A 23,356-nucleotide genomic window follows, 5' to 3' on the forward strand; every position below is an offset into this window, starting at 1 on the left:
CTCACTGTCACAGCTGTCAGATCGGTGTAATACGCAAAATATAATTTACACAAAAGGCAATTTACACGAAAAAAAAATACACGGTAATGAATATTTATTGGGTACCGGAATGGACACAGAAAATTCAATGGTTTTCTTTGGTATTTACATTGAGGACTTGAAATTAGTCTACACGGAAAATCCACACAACCTAATATTTGGGTCGATTTTACTGAAAATTGAGTATATCGAATAAACTCGTTACCCAAAACTAGGTTATTTTCCCTCTCTGTCTCACCGATGTTGTCAAAAACAAACAGAGATGCATCTACCCAAAAGGGGTCCTTGACCCCAATAAGCCAATTTTGGGTAATTGTTGGTTCACTCAAAATTGAGTTGAATGAAGGGGGTCTTAGGTTGAATTTACCTACTCTTGAGTGTATTTTTAGCTGGGGGGCTGTCCATTAATTACGTAAGGGTTTATAGAGGGAGGGGGGTTTGAGAAATCTTACGCGCCATACAAAAATATTTGGGTTCTCATACAAAAAATCTTACAAAGGGGGGTGGGGTGTACAAAAATCGTAAAATTTCCCTTACGTAATTAATGGACAGCCCCTGGGGGTAAAGGCAATCTACCTAGCGTGAATTTAATCGATTTACCCAAATTTTGGCTTATTGGGTCGAACTACACGCTAAGGTCAGTTTACCTATTTTTCAAAAATATGGGTAAATTTTACTCAAATTTGCGTAAACTTTACGCAAATATTTTGCAAAAGTGCACATTCGCATTTTTGGGTAATATTTCTCCATTGGGTTACAAATAGGTACACATTACCCATATTTGCGTTTTGTTTACCTATATTTGAGAATCATTTACGCATATTTGCGGTTGTGCACTTTTTGGAAAAGAGGTGAACTGACCTTAGCGTGTATGGAATTGCGTCAAAAGAACTCAATTTTGGGCAGTTTGGTGGTTCCGTGATGACCAAAGACCAGTTTGCCTATTTTTCTAAAATATGGGTAATTTTTTTCTCACATTTGCGTAAACTTTACGCAAATATGGGTAAATAAAACTCATATTTTAGAAAAGTGCACATTCGCATTTATAGGTAACTAGCTGACCCGGCAAACCTTGTATTGCCCATTTGTTGATGTAGTTTTTTTACATTTATCTACCGCATTTAATATTATTTTATTGTTTTGTTTTTGAAATTCTTTGCATCTAATGCATATTTTTGTAATGTCACAGTTTTTTTTAAATAAATTATAATATTTTTATAAATTCAAACATAGCCACCCTGCAGTCGAATTGAACCAGAGCGTTCATGATTAACAAAAATTTTAATCATGATTAATCATTGATGAATAAAATTCCAATTTTGGTGATTATTGATTATGATTTATGATTAATTTGATTTTTTGGATGATTAAAGATTATGATTAATGATTAAAATTGGTTTTATCTGTGATTATTGATTATGATTAATGATTAAAAATGGCTCATTGATTAAAAATCATGAATAATCATGATTAATCAATCACAAAAAACTGAAAATGATTAAAATATATTTATTGTTTAACATGTTTTTGAAGTTTCAAAAGTAAAAGGTAACTCTGTCCGGGATATTTTTGAAAAAATTATCATACATTATATTATTTAGAACAGCATTTAAACTAATTTAAGTTGGATCATACATTTTATATGATGAATCATTTTTGGTGATGAATGATTAATAATTGATTAATATTTTTCCTTATGATTATGATTACTGATTAATGATTAGATTGCAAAAACAGTGTGATTAAGATTAATGATTAATGATTAAATGAATTTTTTTTGTGATTATGATTAATGATTTTGATTAATCTTAATCATTAATCATTAATCATGATTAAATTTATGATTAATCATTAACGCTCTGAATTGAACCGTGCAAAAAATCATGCCGATCTAACATTTCATCGACTACAAAGGGTATGCAAAGTCAGTTGTTTATATAATAGAACGTCGTGTATGTAAAATAGAACAGATTTTCTATCAGAACATGCTTTTTACCTGAGAAATATACATTTTGAGTTTGAATTGCCCGAATAAATTCTATCTATGGTTTCATTTTTGTTAAGATAAGGCCACCCTTTCATTACAGTTTACAATTCCTGGAGAAATCTCTGGAAGAATCATTGGAGGAACCCCTGGATTCTTGGAATAATGCGTCCAGAAGGATGAGTTCCTGGAAAATTCCTGAATAAATTACCGTTGTTATTTCTGAACGACTTACTGGATTAATTTCTGCAAGAATTCCTGATGAAATTTCTGAGTTCCTGGTGGAATTCCCAAAGGTATTCCTGGAGGAGTCCCAGAATCAATTCCTGAAGAAATGCCTGGAGGAACTTCTGGAGGAATGCCTGAAGGTATTCCTAAAAGAATTCCTGGGGGAATTCCTAGTGCGATCCCTAGAAGATTCCCTAGAGAAGCTCCTGAAGTAATACCTGGAGACATGCCTGTGCCTTGATATTTCTTGAGGAATATCCAGAGAAATTCCTTGAGGAAATCTTCAGAGGAATTCCTGGAGGAACTTCTGGAGGTTTTTATGAAGAATCGCTGGAAAACTTTCAGGTAAACTTCCTAGAGGAATCCTTAAAAAAACCTGAAGAAAATCCTCGAAGAATCCCTAGTTGAATCTAGATGAATACCTGGAGGAATCACTGGAGGAATTCCTCGAGGAATCCTTGAGAAATCTTCAGAGGAACTACTGAAGGAATCCCTGCAGAAATTCCATTAGAAAATTCCTGAGGAATTTCTGGAGGAATTTCCAGAGGAATTTCCGGAGGAATTTTTGGAGGATTTTCCTGAAGAATTTCTGGAGGAATTTCATGAAAAATTCTTGGAGGCATATCTGGATGAATTATTGAAGGAATCATCAGAAGAATTCCTGGAGGAATCTCTGGAAAAATCTTTAGAGGAATACCTGAAGGAATTCCTGGAGGAAATGCTGGTGGGGTTCCTGGAGGAATTCCTTGAAGCAATTCTTGGATAAATCTCTGGAGGAATCCTTGGAGGAATACCTGGAGGAGAAATTTCTGGAAATATTCCTCAAGGAAACCCTGGAAGAATTCCCGGAGCAATCCCTGGAAAAACTCCTAGAGGAATGACTTAAGAAATTCTTGAAAGAATTTTAAAAAAGAATCCCTGGAGAATTTTCTGGATCAATTCCTGGATCAATTCTTGGCGTAATTCCTGGAGGTATTCCTAGTGGCAATCCTGGAGAAAACGATCCTGAGGTAAATTCTGCAGGAATTCCTGAGTTGATATCTGCTGGAATTCCTGTGGTTATTCCTGGTGGAGTCCCAGAATTAAATCCTGAAAGAATGCCTAGATGAATCCCTAGAGGAATCTCTATAGAAATCCCTGGAGGAATGCTTGGAGGTATTTCTAAAAGAATTTCTGGAGGAATTCCTAAAAGAATTCGTGGAGGAATTTCAAGAGCAAAACTTTTACCGAGATTCAGTAAAAATTATTACCGGATTCTCGGCTGTTGGATTCTCGGCAATCCATTTGCTGAGGTCGGCGATTTATTTTAAGTGTGCACGTGTTGCTCCTATGCCATAGCGATGTGTCAGTTTACCTGCTGTCTCGGTCTTCAAAAGAACGACGGTTCGAACGGCGATTACAAAAACGATGGTTCTGATTCGTCGTGTTCTGTAGTAAATCCACGTACAATATTGTCGTCGCGGTTGAAACCCGAAGTTTCCCCACACCCGACAATCGAGTTTTCTCAAAATCCATACGTGAAACCCAACGTCGGACGTAGTGCGCTGGACAGCGGACATGCCCCTCTATCCAGCGCACTGTGCCCGACGTTCGTCCGACACACGGTTTAGGAGAAAAATCGATTTTCGCCTGTCAAAACTTTCGATTTTCAACTGCACGAACAATATTGTATGTTGCTTTCATAGTAAAACGCGCTGCCAACTTCCATTCGGCATTTCTGAATCATCGCAACGAATCGGAGATCAGAGATCATCGCAAGATCGGAGAAACGTCAGACTCCCGCCCGCTGATTGGCTGCGACGACTCTGGCGACGGTTTCATCCGCTACGGATTCAAATCGTCGTGTTCGATAAGGAAAACGTCAATAGTCTATTTTACGAAACGACAACAGTGTTGATATTGATATTATCACTCACGGGCTGGGGCGCAACCTCCTGTCAAATTTTCATTCATGAAATGAGCGATCAGCTGATCCGAAACGTCTCGTAAAATGGCTCATATCCATATTGTATCTCGCAATGCAACAATTTTCATCAGTGACCCGCTCACCCTTTAATCAATGTTATTTAGAGTGGTCAGCGGCGTCATGGTCACGATTTTTTCCGCAGTCAAGTTCGCAGATTTTGAACATTCTCGGTACCCACTTACGTAATTTATTTACAGTCCCTAACTGTCAGAGATGTCAGATCGGTGTAACACGCTAAATATAATTTACAAAAAAGGAAGTATACACGAAAAAAAAAATACACGGTAATGAATATTCATTGGGTACCGGACTGGACACTGAAAATTTAAGGGTTCCCTGATAAAAATACCATAAAAATACAAACAATTTTATTGTTACAACATAACTTTTTCGAAAAATATTCACCATTAAACATATTGTAATTTGCACAGCATACTCACCATCACCCCTATTGTTCTATACCATTCAGCGAATGGTAAATGGCAGTTTTACAATAAAATATGGTGGTCGTTATGTATCTTAACCATAAAATTTAGAGAAAATTTTCATATATTTTTTCGCGAAAAACAGTAGAATGCATTGTGTTTTTATGAGACATTTTAGGGCATTTTTCAAAAGAAAACAATATATCCTAATTTTTTTCATTGTTCTTACAATACAAATACAATAAATTGAATGATGTCAAATGAATCGTTGTTACAATAATATTTGTTGTTATTTGTAATCAGTTTTCGCTTATGAAAACCCATAGAAGAGTTTATATTTCCCGCATTAATGAGCACTAAAGGCCGCCAGAATGATATGCACATTTTATTATAAGAATCAAACACTCTGATGCGAGCTCTGATGTCTGGTATGTATTGCTTGGCAGCTGTTGATAAGATCTATCATCAATCTTTTCAAATAACTGCCTAATATCACAAGTCAGACCTCAGGTCATATGATCCATACCATAAATAAATCGTACACAATATGTACATAAGGCCATATGTAAATGCGGGAGAAAAATGTTACCGAGAAATATGAATTCTATGGTTTTTCAAAAGCGAAATCTGTTAACATAGCAACAAATATTATTGCGCATTTCCCACCCCACTGGACCCCTTTCGCAGTTAGTATAACTGCGGGATCGTGAATAAAACTGCGATTTTGCATCGAAACGTGTCGGTGTCTTCTGCGCACTTATGCATTACAAAGTGCTGAATAAGTGCGCAGAAGACACCGAAACGATTCGATGCAAAATCGCAGTTTTATTCACGATCCCGCACTTATACTAACTGCGAAAGGGGTCCAGTTGGGTGGGAACTGCGCAATATTGCATGTTTATTTTAACATCGGTTCAATCGAACCCATTAAACTAGTTGTTTTTGTATTGTTATCAATGGTAGTTTCTATTTACTAGATTCATTTAATTTACTGGAAAACAACAGAAAAATCATTGTTCATCTTTTTCTTGTCGTAACGTCCTCACTTGGATAAACCTGCTTTTCTGCAAGTGTACTATAAGTACTTCCTCAGGTTTCAATAGACAGCTTCCCTTGCCAATATCTACTGTATTCAAATTTAAAACGAAGACTAAAAAAAATATTCTCAATTTAGTTGAAAATCGAAGTTTTCGACTGGTGAAGTTAGTTTTTTCTCCAAATCCGTGCGTCGGACCTAACTTCATAAGTGGAGCGCTGTATAGTAAACCTGGTCTGCTATACAGCGCACCACTTCCGAAGTTAGGTCCGACGCACGGATTTGGAGAAAAATTCAACTTCGCTAGTCGAAAATTCCGGGTTTCAACTGCACGGAGAATATGTCAAGTGATTTTGTATTTGATTATATTGTCGGCCCGCCACCAAACCGGACATGACCGGACAATCAAGTCGACCCAAATCGCGATGTTTTTTAATCAAGTCAAATGTAGTGCGCATCCTTCCCGTTGTTATCAGCAATACAGCGCACCAGATGCGAAATAGTTGCGACACTTGTGGACCAAGAAAATGACAATTTTTTATTGAATGGCTGTCTTGATTCCAACTGGATAGACAATACAGAGTAGAATAACATGATCCAAGCAACAATAATATGTATTGTTATTAATTTGTGACGAATTGTTTTTAAGTGTAATTGAGAAATAAACTCTTTTTTAATAAAAAGTCCATGAGAACATTGCAGGCACTTTTCCAAATGTGTGAAAACAACTCATTTTTTTTACTAATATTTAGTAACTTTAAATTATTAAAGAACGATTGAGAAACACTCGAATCAATTAGTCACTAATAAAGCTAATGTTCACTTATTGTACGAACTATATCGAATTGATTTCTATTGTAAAAAGTAACCATATATCTACTGTGTGTTTTATTGTGAACAATAATATATTAATAATATTTACCATGTAATGAATGGTCATTTTTGATCCGGGTTATCTTTGGTACATCGAGGTCTAGAAATTAGTCTATGATGACATTATTCGGTCGATGGACCATACGGTTTCCGACTGATCACTTTGACAAAACCTGAACCTCGGTGGTTTTGTAGGATGCATCCTTGAAAATCGTTCAAATTATTTGAAATACGTTTTTTTGTGAAAAAGTTGAGTAAACTGCAATGAATTTTTAAGCTCTAGGGCTCAATCGCTTCATATGGATCCCATCTACCGTTGTGTGTGCCAAATTGAACCGATCACCTAGCCAAAACCTGAACCTCGGTGGTTTTGTGGGGTGCATCCTTGAAAATCGTTCAAATTATTTGAAATACGTTTTTTTGTGAAAAAGTTGAGTAAACTACAATGAATTTTCAAACTCTAGGGCTCAATCGCTTCATATGGATCCCATCTACCATTGTGGTTGCTAAATTGAACCGATCACCTTGCCAAAACCTGAACCTCGGTGGTTTTGTGGGGTGCATCCTTGAAAATCGTTCAAATTATATGAAATTCGTGTTTTTGTGAAAAAGTTGAACAAACCACAATGAATTTTCAATCTCTAGGGCTCAATCGCTTCATATGGATCCCATCTACCATTGTGGGTGCTTAATTGAACCGATCACTAAGCCAAAACCTGAACCTCGGTGGTTTTGTAGGGTGCATCCTTGAAAATCGTTCAAATTATTTGAAATACGTTTTTTTGTGAAAAAGTTGAGTAAACTGCAATGAATTTTTAAGCTCTAGGGCTCAATCGCTTCATATGGATCCCATCTACCGTTGTGTGTGCCAAATTGAACCGATCACCTAGCCAAAACCTGAACCTCGGTGGTTTTGTAGGGTGCATCCTTGAAAATCGTTCAAATTATTTGAAATACGTTTTTTTGTGAAAAAGTTGAGTAAACTGCAATGAATTTTCAAACTCTAGGGCTCAATCGCTTCATATGGATCCCATCTACCGTTGCGTGTGCAAAATTGAACCGATCACCTAGCCAAAACCTGAACCTCGGTGGTTTTGTAGGGTGCATCCTTAAAAATCGTTCAAATTATATGAAATACGTGTTTTTGTGAAAAAGTTGAGTAAACCACGATGGATTTTCAATCTCTAGGGCTCAATCGCTTCATATGGATCCCATCTACCGTTGTGTGTGCCAAATTGAACCGATCACCTAGCCAAAACCTGAACCTCGGTGGTTTTGTAGGGTGCATCCTTGAAAATCGTTCAAATTATTTGAAATACGTTTTTTTGTGAAAAAGTTGAGTAAACTGCAATGAATTTTCAAACTCTAGGGCTCAATCGCTTCATTTGGATCCCATCTACCGTTGTGTGTGCAAAATTGAACCGATCACCTAGCCAAAACCTGAACCTCGGTGGTTTTGTAGGGTGCATCCTTGAAAATCGTTCAAATTATATGAAATACGTGTTTTTGTGAAAAAGTTGAGTAAACCACGACGGATTTTCAATCTCTAGGGCTCAATCGCTTCATATGGATCCCATCTATCGTTGTGTGTGCCAAATTGAACCGATCACCTAGTCAAAACCTGAACCTCGGTGGTTTTGTGGGGTGCATCCTTGAAAATCGTTCAAATTATATGAAATTCGTGTTTTTGTGAAAAAGTTGAACAAACCACAATGAATTTTCAATCTCTAGGGCTCAATCGCTTCATATGGATCCCATCTACCATTGTGGGTGCTTGATTGAACCGATCACTAAGCCAAAACCTGAACCTCGGTGGTTTTGTGGGGTGCATCCTTAAAAATCGTTCAAATTATATGAAATTCGTGTTTTTGTGAAAAAGTTGAGTAAACTGCAATGAATTTTCAAACTCTAGGGCTCAATCGCTTCATATGGATCCCATCTACCGTTGCGTGTGCAAAATTGAACCGATCACCTAGCCAAAACCTGAACCTCGGTGGTTTTGTAGGGTGCATCCTTAAAAATCGTTCAAATTATATGAAATACGTGTTTTTGTGAAAAAGTTGAGTAAACTGCAATGAATTTTCAAACTCTAGGGCTCAATCGCTTCATATGGATCCCATCTACCATTGTGGTTGCTAAATTGAACCGATCACTAAGCCAAAACCTGAACCTCGGTGGTTTTGTAGGGTGCATCCTTGAAAATCGTTCAAATTATTTGAAATACGTTTTTTTGTGAAAAAGTTGAGTAAACTGCAATGAATTTTCAAACTCTAGGGCTCAATCGCTTCATATGGATCCCATCTACCGTTGTGTGTGCAAAATTGAACCGATCACAAAGCCAAAACCTGAACCTCGGTGGTTTTGTAGGGTGCATCCTTGAAAATCGTTCAAATTATATGAAATACGTGTTTTTGTGAAAAAGTTGAGTAAACCACAATGGATTTTCAATCTCTAGGGCTCAATCGCTTCATATGGATCCCATCTACCGTTGCGTGTGCAAAATTGAACCGATCACCTAGTCAAAACCTGAACCTCGGTGGTTTTGTAGGGTGCATCCTTAAAAATCGTTCAAATTATATGAAATACGTGTTTTTGTGAAAAAGTTGAGTAAACCACGATGGATTTTCAATCTCTAGGGCTCAATCGCTTCATATGGATCCCATCTACCATTGTGGTTGCTAAATTGAACCGATCACTAAGCCAAAACCTGAACCTCGGTGGTTTTGTGGGGTGCATCCTTAAAAATCGTTCAAATTATATGAAATACGTGTTTTTGTGAAAAAGTTGAGTAAACCACGATGGATTTTCAATCCCAAGTGCTCAATCGCTTCATATGGATCCCATCTACCATTGTGGGTGCTAAATTGAACCGATCACTTAGCCAAAACCTGAGCCTCGGTGATTTTGTGCCGCTTATTCTGGGTTTAATGAAGTGAGCCTCGAAACTTGCATGCAAGATTATATGGTCAAGTTTGTTTTTGCTTTTTGTTTGACAATTTAATGCGAAAATTTGAAGTTACTATATGTTTTTCGCTTGGAAATAATCTTTTCTTTCTAATGCAATGCTGTGTTTTCCGATGGAACGCACCAAATCTTCAGCCTCGGTCGATTTGTAGTTAGCCTCGAAAAGTGCATCTGAAGGCGCACTTGCGAATCGGTATGAGCAAATCTGTTTTGCTCGTAAAATGACGATTTCTGCAGCAAGCCTACAAGTTTTTATAGGTATTTCACTTGGAAATCACGCAATCTTTCGAATACGGCCATCGATTTTTCGATAGAAGGCACTAAAACGTCAGCCTCGGTTGATTTGTAGTTAGCCTCGGAAAGTGCATCGGTGGTTTCATGCGAGTTGCTATGGGGAAATTTGTTTTTGCTCTAGAAATGGCAATTAAAGAACAAATGCAAAAGTTTTTTGGAGTATTCCGCTTGGAAATCAAGCGATCTTTCCGATGCGACAATCGGTTTTTTGATAGAAGGCACCAAAACCTTAGCCTCGGTCGATTTGTAGTTAGCCTCGAAAAACCCTACAACAGCAAATTAAAAACCGAGGCTAAATCGAGGCTAACTACAAATCGCTGAATTCCGGGCCTCTTGCACACTCAGGAAAATATCTTCCTTAAATGCATGTGCAACTGCATATGCCATGGTCAATTTATCAATTTCATTAATTTTATTTGTACCATATAGTCATCATAGCGCCATTGAATGCCTCTTATTTGTTACTTGCATATATGTCATTTGGCATTTCATTCAAAGTATGTGCTAGCATCATGACCACTTGAAAGACAAAATTCATTCCAAAATACAAGATGGCCACCGAAGAAAGTGTCGAGCGAGTGTGATTTTTCTTCCCTTTCCTGGCAATACTTAGGCAGCATTTTAAGGTATTTATTTATAAATATATAATTAATTTATAATGGAAACCACAACAGAAATACTTTTCAAGGTGCTATGGTTGTCGTGCATTTTGAGTGAATCGCCCAAAGTGTTTGGGCGGAAAATCTACGTCGCTCCACTATTCGTTTGATTCTGCAAGCACCCTCCCAAAACCAGCTAAAAAATGTACAACAATTTTCTGGCGGATTCCGACAGGTGGCCGGCAATCATCCGGCAACCAGGGTGGTGGCCGTTCCATGAATAGATGAGGTTTCCGCGGAGGCGATCGCCTCTCGGGAGGATCCCGCGGCGGAATGGACGGAATGATTGGCGGTGGCGGTTTCGGTGGAAATCGTGGCACATTCGATCGGCAATCTAACAACGGTGCCACGCTGCGTACGCTGAAGTGGACTAGCGAAGAGCTGATCCCGTTCGAGAAAGACTTCTACTAACCGTCGGAGCTCATTGCGAATCTTTCGGATGCGAAGGTCAAGAGCAGAAACACCCCTTGCTGCGGTTGTCGTGCATTTTGAGTGATGAAGGGCAGGAAGGCCTGCGCGCCCCGGATCAACCGCTTGTGAAAACCGAGGTGAAAACATCCAAACATTCAGCGACGTATTCAGGAGAATCCAGGCAATGAATAAATTTGGTTTTGCAGAATCGTCTTCATTTATATTGCATAAGTTTTAAAGCTCTTTTGTCCTGTATCATTCATCGGATTTATCATCGATTTTCAATATTTTACACTTTTGTATAAGAAACATGTAAAAGATTGGGAGTTGATTGTAACTTCGATTGAATTAATTCTGATGCAGGAAAAAAATTATCAATTTTCCAATGCAAAAAACAAAAAATACCTAGCCTCGAAACGATAAATAGGGTAAATATTATTCATTGAAGAAACTACTGAAAAGTATGTGTCTTGGTTATGAATTCCATTCAAGTTTGCCATCAATGTAATGAAAACAAAGTTCGACAGTAATTCATTGATTCTGCACATACTCTTCATGAGGCAAACCCCCTTGCAAAAATCCATGTAGGCTCGCACATGAATCAAATGAAGATATTTTCCTGAGTGCACGGTACCACTTTTGATGCCACACAATGCAAAACAACAACGCTCCCACCACAAGTCTCGCACCGTATCATGCTAATTTTTATTCGTTTCATGCCATTCACTTTGAACTCTCTGTTTTCAACTTGGCAGTATAGCCAATAGAGATAAGGCGCAGTTCCCAATCAAAGGACCTAAGTTCGATTCCCACTGAATACCAATTGTTTTTTTTTTTATTTGAAAATCTTGAGTCGTATATTGGTACTCTCAATCGTAATAAGATCATGCATAATCGTATATTTAGACGGACAAAATCGGCGAAATCGCAGAAATTTTTCGAGAAATCGTAAATTATGTTGGATGGAATCGCAGTAATCGTATATATGTTTCGATATGGCCTCCACTTTAGTATGTATATGCCTGTTTCATGCATTGAATACGATTGCTTTGGTGCTATATATGTGTGACTAGTTCAGTTGCATTTTCGATATAGCAACCAAATTGCTGGCTGGGTTGTGTATAGAACAAGATATCCGTGATATAAAATACATCTTCACATTTTTCTTCTTCTTTGTCTTCTTTTCCTTCCCCTAAACGGTAAAAATAATCAATTCTATTGTACGTATGTAAGGGCTGCAAAATGGTGGACGACAAGGAGCGTTTAGCCATAGCTTTGGCCCTCGTAAGTTCCTAACGCATACTTCCACGGGACAACCGATGACAAAGACCACAAGTTAAGTGCTGTGTGCTTTGCTGGTAGTACAGCCTGAGCAGTGAGCACTGTTGTCCCTCTGAATTCAGTGTAGTAAACGAAGGACGAGGAGGTACGTCCCGATCATCTGTTCACCAAGAAGGTGTGGCATGAAATGCTCCTCTAACGAAAGCTATACCTAAGATGTCAGCCCCACCACGGTGGATAGAGGACCTTATGCCAACGACCTACTATTCCCGAAGCCCTATAAACGCTGCAGAAACCGAAAATGAAAGATAACAAACTGATTCAAAGGCAACGACAATGCAAAACCACGGACAAGAATTGGAACTTGGGATGTATTAATCCTAGCCCAGCAGGGTAAACTGGCTCAATTAGCCAAAGAGGCATGCCGGATAAAACTTGAGATCCTAGGACTGAGCCAATTTACGCTCTGCGCTCACAATCATTTGAGAACCTATTAGGCTGACACAAATTTCGATTTTTTCTTATGTTTTGTCGGCATTCGATATTTTCAGGGGGGACACAAATAAATTATTTATTAAAAAAAATTAAAGTGAAACAAGTGTCGTCGTGAAAATTTTTCAACAAATCCGAGGAATTTGTCGATTTTGCCTAATAGTTTGGGTAATTTTTCATCAAATTCATTTATCATTTATCCCCTCCCCCTCCCTAGAGTCAACGAGGAAAGTGACAAAAGAAGAAAATGAGATTTGTTCCGGCCTTCTATAGAGGATAATTGTGGCCAGATTAAGAACACGGGTTTGAAACCTTACCATGATCCAATGTTACGCGCCAACCGATGCTGCCGAATTGCAAAACAAAGGAGCACTTTTACAGTCAATTAAATGCTGTCGTGGATAAAGGTGGATAAAGGTGATCTGTATGTGCGACTTCAACGTGAAGGTTGGTTCCGACAACTCGGACTATGAGTACGCCAAGGGAGACCATGTTCTCGGAGAAACAAGTGAGAAGGAAGAGCTGTTTGCAGAGTTTCGTGCAACAATGACATGCTGATTGGAGGATCGCTTTTTCTCCATCGGCCTGTGCACAAAGCGTCATGGGTTTCCCTATGATGGCGTCACGGAAAATCAAATCGACCACATCTGCATTAGCCAAAAATCGAGACGGAGTCTTCTTGGTGTACGGAACAAACGTAGTGCGGACATTGCGTCCGACTATCATATCCTAATCAGCGAGATCCGGCTGCGTATTGCGAGGTTCCATTGACAGGAGGAGCTAATCGTGCGCCGGTTTAACACACGCCGACTGGAAGACGCTGCGGTGCAAAGGTCCTTCGTCGATGAGCTGAAGAACCGTGCTTCGGATATTCCGGAAGGTGGAAGCGTAGAAGATCAATGGAGCACCATCAAGAACGCCTGTATCGCCACCGGCAAGAATAATTTTGGTGAGCTATGCACCCAGAGAAAGCAGTGGCACCTAGAACACCTGGACAGATAAGCAAAGGACCGCAAAAACCGCAATACAGCGAGCGAAAACACGTGGAGCCAAAACGGTAGCCCGTCAGCACGTCAGCGCTATTCGGCTCTCAAAAAGACAGTGGAACGTTCCTGTAGACGGGACAGAAGAGCGTGGGCAGACTCCCTAGCCGAGGAAGACGAGAATGCAGCAAATACCGGCGACATGTGTCTCCTCTGCGATGCCTCACGTTTCCTTGGTGGGACTAAGATAAATGCAACGATGCCCACGAAAGACACATTTAGACAGCTGTTGACCGACCCGGCTGATTAGTTGAAATGCAGGATTTGACTGTATGCATACATTGGCGGGGCATCATGTTACTGTCATCCTCTAAATCCTCTGCAAAGTGATCCCAAACCTGATCCTTCTTCTGGAATGACGCGATGATCCGGGTATTCTTCCCGTCCAATCCTCAGTGTCAACGTCAACAGGACTCAATCGTTGGAAACGCGGTCAGCTTTACGGTAGCTAGCCAAGCAGTGGAGAAATGTTGGAAAGGCTTTGAATGTTATGGAGGCCAATTGATGAACTTTGGTGTCACTAGATCGAGTAATGTGTGTAAAAACAATCACCAGCCGACGCACCAAAATCTGACTTTTTTCAACTAGAGCATTCGCTCTATTCTGCTGTATGCTAGTTGAAACTTGGTGTGTATCAGTGGAGAGCACCAACGGCTGCACGTCTCCATCAATAAATGCCTGTGGTAATATAATTCGTGGATTGTGGCTTCACAATTGGGTCACCAACATGAAGCTGCTTCGTTGATGTCATCGAAAATAAGTCGATAGCAACGCAGGGGCGGCAACTAGATCTTCAAGCAAACGTTAGACTGGAACGCAGCAGGATATCGAAGCAGAGGCAGGTCCAGAGTTTCAAGGAGGCGCAGATGAGAATCTTTCTTTTCGGCCCCAGGACTGGTTGGTTCTAGCCCGACCAGCCACTAAAAGTTGCTCAAAGTGAATGCTGAGCATGGGAAGACTGGTGAACTCACTCCAGCGATATTCTTTCAACGGCACATCGTTCTCCTCATACCGACCAGCGATAAAACTGCATAATTACCTGAATAAATTACCTCACCTTGTCGACGTCGAGGAGTTTAACACAATAGGAAAAAAAATCAAGTCTATGGGATTATAAAACGATAAACCAAATATGATACCGGATGATAATTCAAGCTTACTCCGGGTGCTCTATCAGCTAGCGTTTGAGTAAATCACCTATCAGAATAAAAAATCTCATAGTTCACCTTGCACCAAAGTGCAGTTACTAACTCTCGCTTCAAAAGAAATGTACCCCAAGTGATGTTCCAGTCAATGAAACCCATTGAATAAAAATATCGCGTTGCCCTGTCGTCTTCCAGTCAGTCGTCCAACAAAGCTTGGCTGAGCGCGATAAGATTGTGTGCTGTGTTGCTTCATTGATGAGATTAATTTTAATTACAGTGCGGGCTCGATTGGAGGAGCGAACGAAGTGGGTTCCCCCAGTCAGTGCGTCAGTCAGTACCTAGTGTCTTGGTGCATTTCGCCGCCAAACAACGGTCGTCGTCGGTCGGTCCGTAGGTCAATGAGAGATGGTGAAAAATTGCAGCGGAAATACGGTGACTTTTTATCAGTTTGACACTTTTGTTCGGAAGAATAAGGCCACGAACAGTGTCGGGGTTTTGTGTGCATGCTTCTCATCAATCTTGGAGGTGCCTGGAAAAGTAGTGACAGCAGTGGCAGTTGTAGCCGAAAATAGAAGAGACTGCAGCCTATTTAATGCGCCCATAGAATGCATAGCGCACATGATACAAAGTTGAAAATTGAAAAGCATGTGGTACATTGAAAACGGAGTCATTGGTGCAGTGGTAGTTCTTCGTTATGCCGAATTTCTTTTTTCACATTTGTTATTATTTTGGGTTCTGACCGACACATTCGGTTTAGCTGTTTTTTTTTAGAATTTAATAATAAAAAAATATAAAATTTCAAAATCAATAGGAGATAATCATTTTGTACAGCCACCTACATTGTAGGTGAATTCGTAAGGATGTTTGTAAAATTATAACTGAGACACAGATACTTGTTATTATGCACACTCGCCCACAAATCATCGCACAAACCATTTCCCCCAGAAAAGAAAAGATTCCACTCCCTAAGGGCTGCAACACGAGAGAAGAACTTCCTGGACGAGCTATTTTCCCATTTCTGCAGGTGCCAATCCCCGTGGGAAATAATTAAATTTCGCCAAACACAATCAAACAATTGGTGCCGGTCCGTCTGCCGTGGGATAGAGCGTGAAAACGTCAAGGGCCTCTCGTAGCAATCAGTTGCAGTTGAATCGCTTCGGGGAAGATGTGTGTTCAGGGGAATCCAACAACAGCCAGTTACCTGTTTGGCGCGGGAAAGCGACGCAAAGATAAAAAGCTTTTGCGACTATTGAACCATTATTGAGCATCATAATAAAAATAAAGGAGAAACTCAGGTGAAAAAGTATCTCTTGGGCATCCAGTATAAAAATCCACACCGGACAAAGACTGTCGCTTGAGCCTTGGTTGTCTCTGGAATGGTAAGCCTAGTTCTTTGGATTTGTGAGTTGGTGTTGGGACCTGCAAGCCAATCGTAAAACCTCAAGTAACGAAACAAACATCAGGAGAAGAATGTGAACCGAAACCAGGGAATGGGATTGATAGAGTCCGTGCGAATGTTCCGTCATTTGCGAGTCGGTTGGTGTGAAAGTTCTCCAGCCAGAAGATGTCCGGCGTTCGACTAGCAATAGGGCACTTGCTGGCTTTGTTTAGTGTGCCCAACAGACCCATTTGATTTTGCTGTGAAACGTTTCGTAACGCAATTCTCATTACAAAGCGTTACCATCAAAATTAAAGGGTCTGTTGGGCACACTAAACAAAGCCAGCAAGTGCCCCATGAAGATGCGGAAGGGTTGATATACGAATTGATGGGCTCGCTTCATGCCATTGTTTTATTGTGAGTATTAACCCATCGACCACCTTCAGCGACACCATGCTCACGGTGTTTAACACAAGCATGTATTTTTCATGGTGCGTGTACTCAGTATACGACGCGACCGCTGCTGGGTAAAGTAGAATGTTTAGCGTACATCATAAAATATGTCGGCAATATATTGAAACAACGCTAATCATAGCTGGTCTCTTTTTTAATATATCTAACATGCAAATATTGTACCGTTCGTCATTGTTAGTATTGATGATGAAGTGTAATTTCCATAAAAATAAATTGTTAGACTTTGCATTTGAAAATCCCTAATTAATCCACCTTGCGGTTATGGCGCCTTTATCGTGCCCTTGAACCCTTAAAAAAACTCAAGTGACATGTTGATGAATATCGCACTTTCGTTCAACAAACATCCATTTCATGGCACTAGAAATCATATCGTTTATCTGGCTTTTGATGTTTGAGCCAATAGAAATACACTAGAACGCCACAATGGCGCTGTACTCAGTTTGCCTATTTAATTATTTTAAAAACTTTGGTTGTAATAATTGATTATGTTTAAGTGCCCATCTTGTAGAGGACCTTTTGTTTTGGTAAACAAAATTTATTTGACACTTATAGCACAGACAAACAGACGTAACACTCTTCAAAACGGCTTGGCACATGCATTTAACGACCAATTCAAATTTCATTTGATTTGCGCGATAGTCCCACCAGATGCGCTAGTGTTCGATCGCTTTGACATTTGCCAGTGTACACGCTGCTGAATGATGCAAACGAAAATTACAGGAAATCTGTGTAGTAGTGTGCGTGTCAGCAAAACGTCAAATCGAAATCCATCATGGCCGACAGTGTCGCGCGCGGTTCTACCAACAGGTGGCAGTGTGCTCATGACAATGATACCGGGCAAAAGTTTTTGATGAATTTCCTCTAAGAGTTACGTCTGTTTGTCTGTGCTTATAGTACCGCTACTGACGCTGTAAGGGCGAGGCAAACTAGATGTTAGTCACATGAACAGTCGCGACATTGGATTTCTGTGGCTGTTTATTCTAATTTTGAGCCTCAAGCTCTTAAAAAAGCCGTTATCTTAAGTTTTTGGTCGTCATTTTGGATTCAAGACTGTTATCTTGGAAATTGTGGTCGCCATTTTCGGAGTCCAGACATTTTCGCATTGCTATATATACCCATATTACATGGTTTTAGGGTCTACAACTCCATTAAACAGACACCATCATCTTGGATTTTAGATCACCATCTTTAATATTCTAGTCGCTATGTCTGGATTCCGGACCTCTTCGCCATACCAAAAACACCTATGTTGCATGGTTTTAGGGCATAAAACTCAATTAAACAACCGCCATCTTCAATTTCGAACCACCATCTTGGAAAATAAAAGAAAATCGGGTTAAGTACGGTTCCTTTGAATTCCACTAAGAATTTGCATCCTTTGACAGATACGTATTTAGGTTAATCATCATCACCATCTTGGATTTTAAGCCGCCGCCATCTTGAATATTCTGATCACCATTTTTGGACTCCAGAGACACCTTCCCCTTACCAAATATACACTTAATGCAAGGTTTTAGGGCCTAAAACTTAATTAATCATCTGCCATCTTGAATTTAGAGCTGCTATTTGGGATTTGAGGCCGTCATCTTGGATATTCTGGTCACCGTTTTTGGACTTCGGACATCTTCCCCATACCAAATATACCCATATTGCATGGTTTGAGAGCCTTGAACTATTAAACAGCCGCCATCTGTAATTAGGAGCTGCCATCTTGAATATTACGCTGCCATCTTGAATTTTGGACCGACATCGTGGAATTCCCGGGCTCCAGTGTTGATTTTCGCAAAAAATTCGTCAACCATGCTAAAGATTACAAAAGTCACCGCAGTTTGATATGTCGCATTATAGGGCTTTGTTCAGTTTTATATATGTACGGCCATTTCTACCGGTGCTGGTCCGGTTCAGAAGTCGTTGTATACTTCTTTTTTAGTTTCTTGAATTGGACTTTACTTTTTTTTAGCAAACTGACAAGTATAATTTTTATTTGCTGAATATCTGTGTTTGAACGTTTCTAGCTCTATTTTTAAATTAATCTCTTCCATGACTACGAGTGTCAACTATGTTTTTATTTTAAAGTATCAGTATTTGAATAATCAGGATTGTACTTTTACTGACCAATAAGTTTTCAAAGCTTCGCGTTACAAATTTACATGTATATTCGTACAGGCGACTGCTTATAAGCGTTGGAGAGATTTTTTTCACTATTATGTTTTAGTACTTTTCCTCTTACTTTATGCAGTTCGTTACTGTCGATATTGTTACAAAGTTTTATAAAAGCAAGTAAAAAATTATGTTTCATCAGTCTTCCTAATTGCGACGGTGTTATGGTGTTAACATTCTTTCAAAGTGTGAAGTGACTCAATTCTGGTTGAATATGTATGTTTTATGCTCATGGTTGAATGGATCGCAATCCCTTTGAGAATTGATGTGTTTTTTTTAGATAATTCCTTCAGCAATTTCATGAAGAATTACCACGGAAACAGATGTGGAAATTCCAAAAGAAAATCTTTTGGAAATTCCTTTTAACTCTTTAGTGAACTCCTCACACAATTCCTTTTCTTAGTGCTTTTGGAATATTCTTGGTGATTTCGTTTTAAATTTCTTCGGTAGTTTCCAATAATTTTGTGAATACCGAGCAACTCACTGGAACAATCCGTTCCCAGCCATCTTAGCAAACTGCAGTAGAATCACTTGGCATAATACGGAACCTCACGGTGATGCCGACTTGCTCCGCCAACAGTCCACTCTTCAATGAGGCAGCATCACACTGACGACGACCCCGTCATGGTGCTGGCTGTCACTGATGCTTGCTAGGGGAAATACACGCATGGTGAATGCTACTCAGCTTTGTTCATACCCCACATTCTTCCTCTTCTCAGAAAAAAAAAAGTTTTCTTACTATCAGACTTGTTATTTTTACGCTCAAACCCTCAATTTCGTTCTCTGCATCCTTATGGCACCAATGCAACAAGATACACTTCAAGATACAAGAATTAAGACGAATGGCCATATTTACTTTTTTGTTTAGTAAACGCACTTTTGTTAATATCGAACCTATATCATTTGATTGATAACTTGCAATGCTAACCGATCATCTATGGGGTTTTGCCGAGCTCCAATAAAAATAACTACAACACACGCAGTTGGGTGATGCGTCTTCTCTCCTTCAAGCGCACGTCTCGTTATGTAGCCGGCCCTGTTTTTCTCTCACTCAAATCAATCGTTATTCACGATTGCGAAAATTCGACGCATTCAACGAAAACGAACATTTTGTAAGAATTATTTGTCAAAAAAGAAAAAAAAACAAGAGATTAACGAATTTGAGATTTATCAGACTAAAAATTCCGTATATCATACAACTCCATTTTCAATGTTTCAATGTGATGGTACAGATGGACCATGTATAACACACAAATGTCCTTCATTATACGAAAATAGATTCTACAAAACGAGTTCGAAAGAGGTTCTACAACATATTTTCAGTAGATATGTTTTCATTGCGTACTTCGAATTTTAAACTGTTTTACGATATGCAATTTTTATGGGCAGTTTTCATTACACGTCCCTGCATTTTCCTCACGCACAGCTTTCGGCAGTTATCATGCAACGCCATTTCCTGAGACGGGTTTCTTTACACATCGCTGCATTTTCCTGATGCAAACAATTTTCGGCAGTTTTTCAATAACGCCATTTCCTTGGACGGATTTGATTTCATGTCCCTGTATTTTCCTTATGCAGAAAAATTGTCGGCGGTTATCCAACAACGCCTTTACCTTGGACGGTTTTCACTACACGTCCCTGCATTTTCTTTATGCAGAATAATTTTCGGCGGTTATCTAAAAAAAATGCCGTTTCCTTGGACGGTTTTCATTACACATCCCTGCATTTTCCTTATGCAGAAAAATTTTCGGCGGTTCGACACGCCATTAATTTGCTCAACCAAAAACCCGAGCAAAAACCAACCCAACCAACCAACGCCGCGACTATTTTACGGCAACATTCACAATAGTCAAACACCTCTACCATCATGCACATCAACCTGTTTGCATTTACCGTTCAACCGAGCGACAACACGAGCATGTACGATCCGAGGAATCAACGAAAGCGCGACCATCCATGCCGAGCAAGAACATGAAGAAACATGCATGCAATCATCGACCGACCACCTATCCACAGCGTGCTACCAGTCAACAACAAAAATCAACCACGTCACCGCGCCTTTGTTCATGTGTTTGTGCTAGAACCAAGGCTAAAACAGAACGCGGTTGGAAAAACAAAAACTTTCCGCGCTCTAGCATTCGTCAGGAACCGCAGAATTGCAACACCCACTTCACTGGCAGCACCACCACACACTTCACACACCAAAACGATTTGTTTTCTCTCACTGTTTTTATGCCAAGTGATTCTACCTATTTTATGATTAACTTGTTATTGATTATGATGCACTCCTGGCAGGATCGCCAATGTGAATACCGAGCAACTCACTGGAACAATCCGTTCCCAGCCATCTTAGCAAACTGCAGTAGAATCACTTGGCATAATACGGAACCTCACGGTGATGCCGACTTGCTCCGCCAACAGTCCACTCTTCAATGAGGCAGCATCACACTGACGACGACCCCGTCATGGTGCTGGCTGTCACTGATGCTTGCTAGGGGAAATACACGCATGGTGAATGCTACTCAGCTTTGTTCATACCCCACAAATTTCTAATATTTTTTTTTGGTAATTCTATGTGAAACTTCTTTAATAATTTCTAGTAAAATTTAATTTAGTAAATCCTTGTAAATCATTCGGCAATTTGTTTGGAAACTGATTTGGTAATTATGTTGACTGAAAGTGTTACGAATAATTCTTATGAAAATGGTTTTGGCCAAATAAATTATTTTCTTTGACAATGCATTCGGGAATTCCTTCGGCAATGCTTTTAGATGTGGAATTCCATTAGGATATTCTTCGATAATTACATCGGGATTCCGTCGACAATTTATTTAAAATTTATATGGAAATTTTTAAAGCACATCCTTTGTAAAATCTTGCTGTAATTTCTTTGTAGATTATGTACTTCGACTATTCTTACGAGTGCCATCAGTAATCTCACGCTCCCATATTCATCCTATTCGAAAACAAGCGATTACGGCACCGATTGATTCCGTTCTTTTTGTTTTCATGCGTGCTCATTTCCAACAAAAAATATAAAAATGAGAAACAAAACAAACATTGTTTCAATTCTTTGTTTTTCGTAGGATGAACATGGGAGCCATATGCTTAATAGGGGAACCAATACCCTACAAGTGAAATATCTCTGGCAATTTCATTAGAAACTCCTTTGGGTTCATTCAAATATTACGTAACGCAAAATTTGCCAATTTTAGACCCCCTCCCTCCCCCACGTAACAACTTTTGTAGGGGCAGTTTTTTTGTTAACTACTTTGGTATTTTCTTTGGAAACTTTTCAGACATATACTATGAAAATTGCTTAAGAAAATCCTTTGAAAAAATCCGTATCTTTGGGAATGTAGAATTTAGTTTAGAATTTGGAATTTATCAGGAATTTCTCCACCTTTATTTTTGAAAACCTCTTCAGCAATTTCTTTGGAAATTTTCTGTGAAAATTTCTCTGAGAAATTTGTAGAAATTTCAATTAGATTGCATGTGGTAAGTGTTTTTTAAAATTCCTTCAAAAATCCTATGAGAAATTCCTTTAGGAATTTCTCTTAGAATAAATTTGCTAATACATTACCTACGTCAATTTCTTTGAAATTCATTTGGAGGTTTGTGTTCGAATTTAGTAATTTAGGTAATTTCTTTGAAAATTACATTGGAAATTCTTTTAGGACATCCCTCAGCTTTTCCTTGGAGAAATCCTTTGTATTTTGTTCGATAATTCTTTAATTGATTCTCTTTTTTTAATTTCACAGCAATTTCGTCAAGTCCTTTGTAGATTCATTTTGGAATTTTGTTCGGCATTCACATAATTAAAACTTCTTCTGTTACTTATTTGGGAACTACCGTGGCAGTTTGATTGGAAATGATTCATGTTATTTGAAACATTTGAAAATTGGTTATGCGATTTTTCTGAGAACTTGTCATGTAATGTCTCGTTTCGAAATTTCTCAGAGTTTTTTTTATTATTCCGGAAATTTCTCTAGAAATATCTCAGATTCCTCAACTTCCAAGGTTGATTATTTGAAAATTGCTTTGGAAACTTACATCTAAAAAAAGTCGTCATGAAGTTCTTCAACAGTTCTTAAGAGAATTTCTTAGACAATTAGACTTTTTTTCGTTTTTGACTTATAGCCAATTTTGTTGAAAAATGTCCAAATATATCATATAAGCATGTCTTTGAAAAATTATAACTCAAGAACAAAGCATCGTAGAAACAAAGTTTTTTTTAATGAAAATGAAAGCAAATTTTCTCAGGAATCAAAAAAAAAAATGAAGTGGAAAAAGTTATCCACCGTTGGGAAAATTCAAAAAGAAAAGCCGGAAAAACTACTCCCGAACTCGCGGAAAACTTTCAAAAAAATATTTTTGAGAAGGTAATTTTATAAGCTTTGATCGCTGAAATTTTTGGAATGGACTTTCTTGAGTTCTGGTCAATTTTGTGGAAAATAACCATGTTCGCATATATTATATGGTCATTTTCCACATAATTGGCCAT

At 38.9% G+C, this 23,356-nt stretch overlaps 1 protein-coding gene and 1 long non-coding RNA gene across 6 annotated transcripts in view; one reads left to right on the plus strand and one right to left on the minus strand.

Moving 5' to 3' along the window:
• Positions 1 to 23,356, minus strand: part of LOC134288344 (uncharacterized) — a 451,989-nt gene that overhangs the window by 79,149 nt on the left and 349,484 nt on the right. The window lies entirely within an intron of this gene.
• Positions 14,828 to 23,356, plus strand: part of LOC109422848 (reduced folate transporter-like) — a 75,676-nt gene continuing 67,147 nt past the window's right edge. For 3 of the 5 annotated variants that reach the window (XM_062852905.1, XM_062852907.1, XM_062852908.1), the window contains exon 1: positions 14,828 to 15,272. The gene's annotated coding sequence lies outside the window, so the exon portion shown is untranslated. Of the gene's footprint in view, positions 16,220 to 23,356 lie in introns of all 5 variants that reach the window. The other 2 variants (XM_062852904.1, XM_062852906.1) reach the window with 2 other exon arrangements.

Source organism: Aedes albopictus, chromosome 2 (assembly GCF_035046485.1).
Source record: "Aedes albopictus strain Foshan chromosome 2, AalbF5, whole genome shotgun sequence".
Lineage (NCBI taxonomy): Eukaryota > Metazoa > Arthropoda > Insecta > Diptera > Culicidae > Aedes > Aedes albopictus.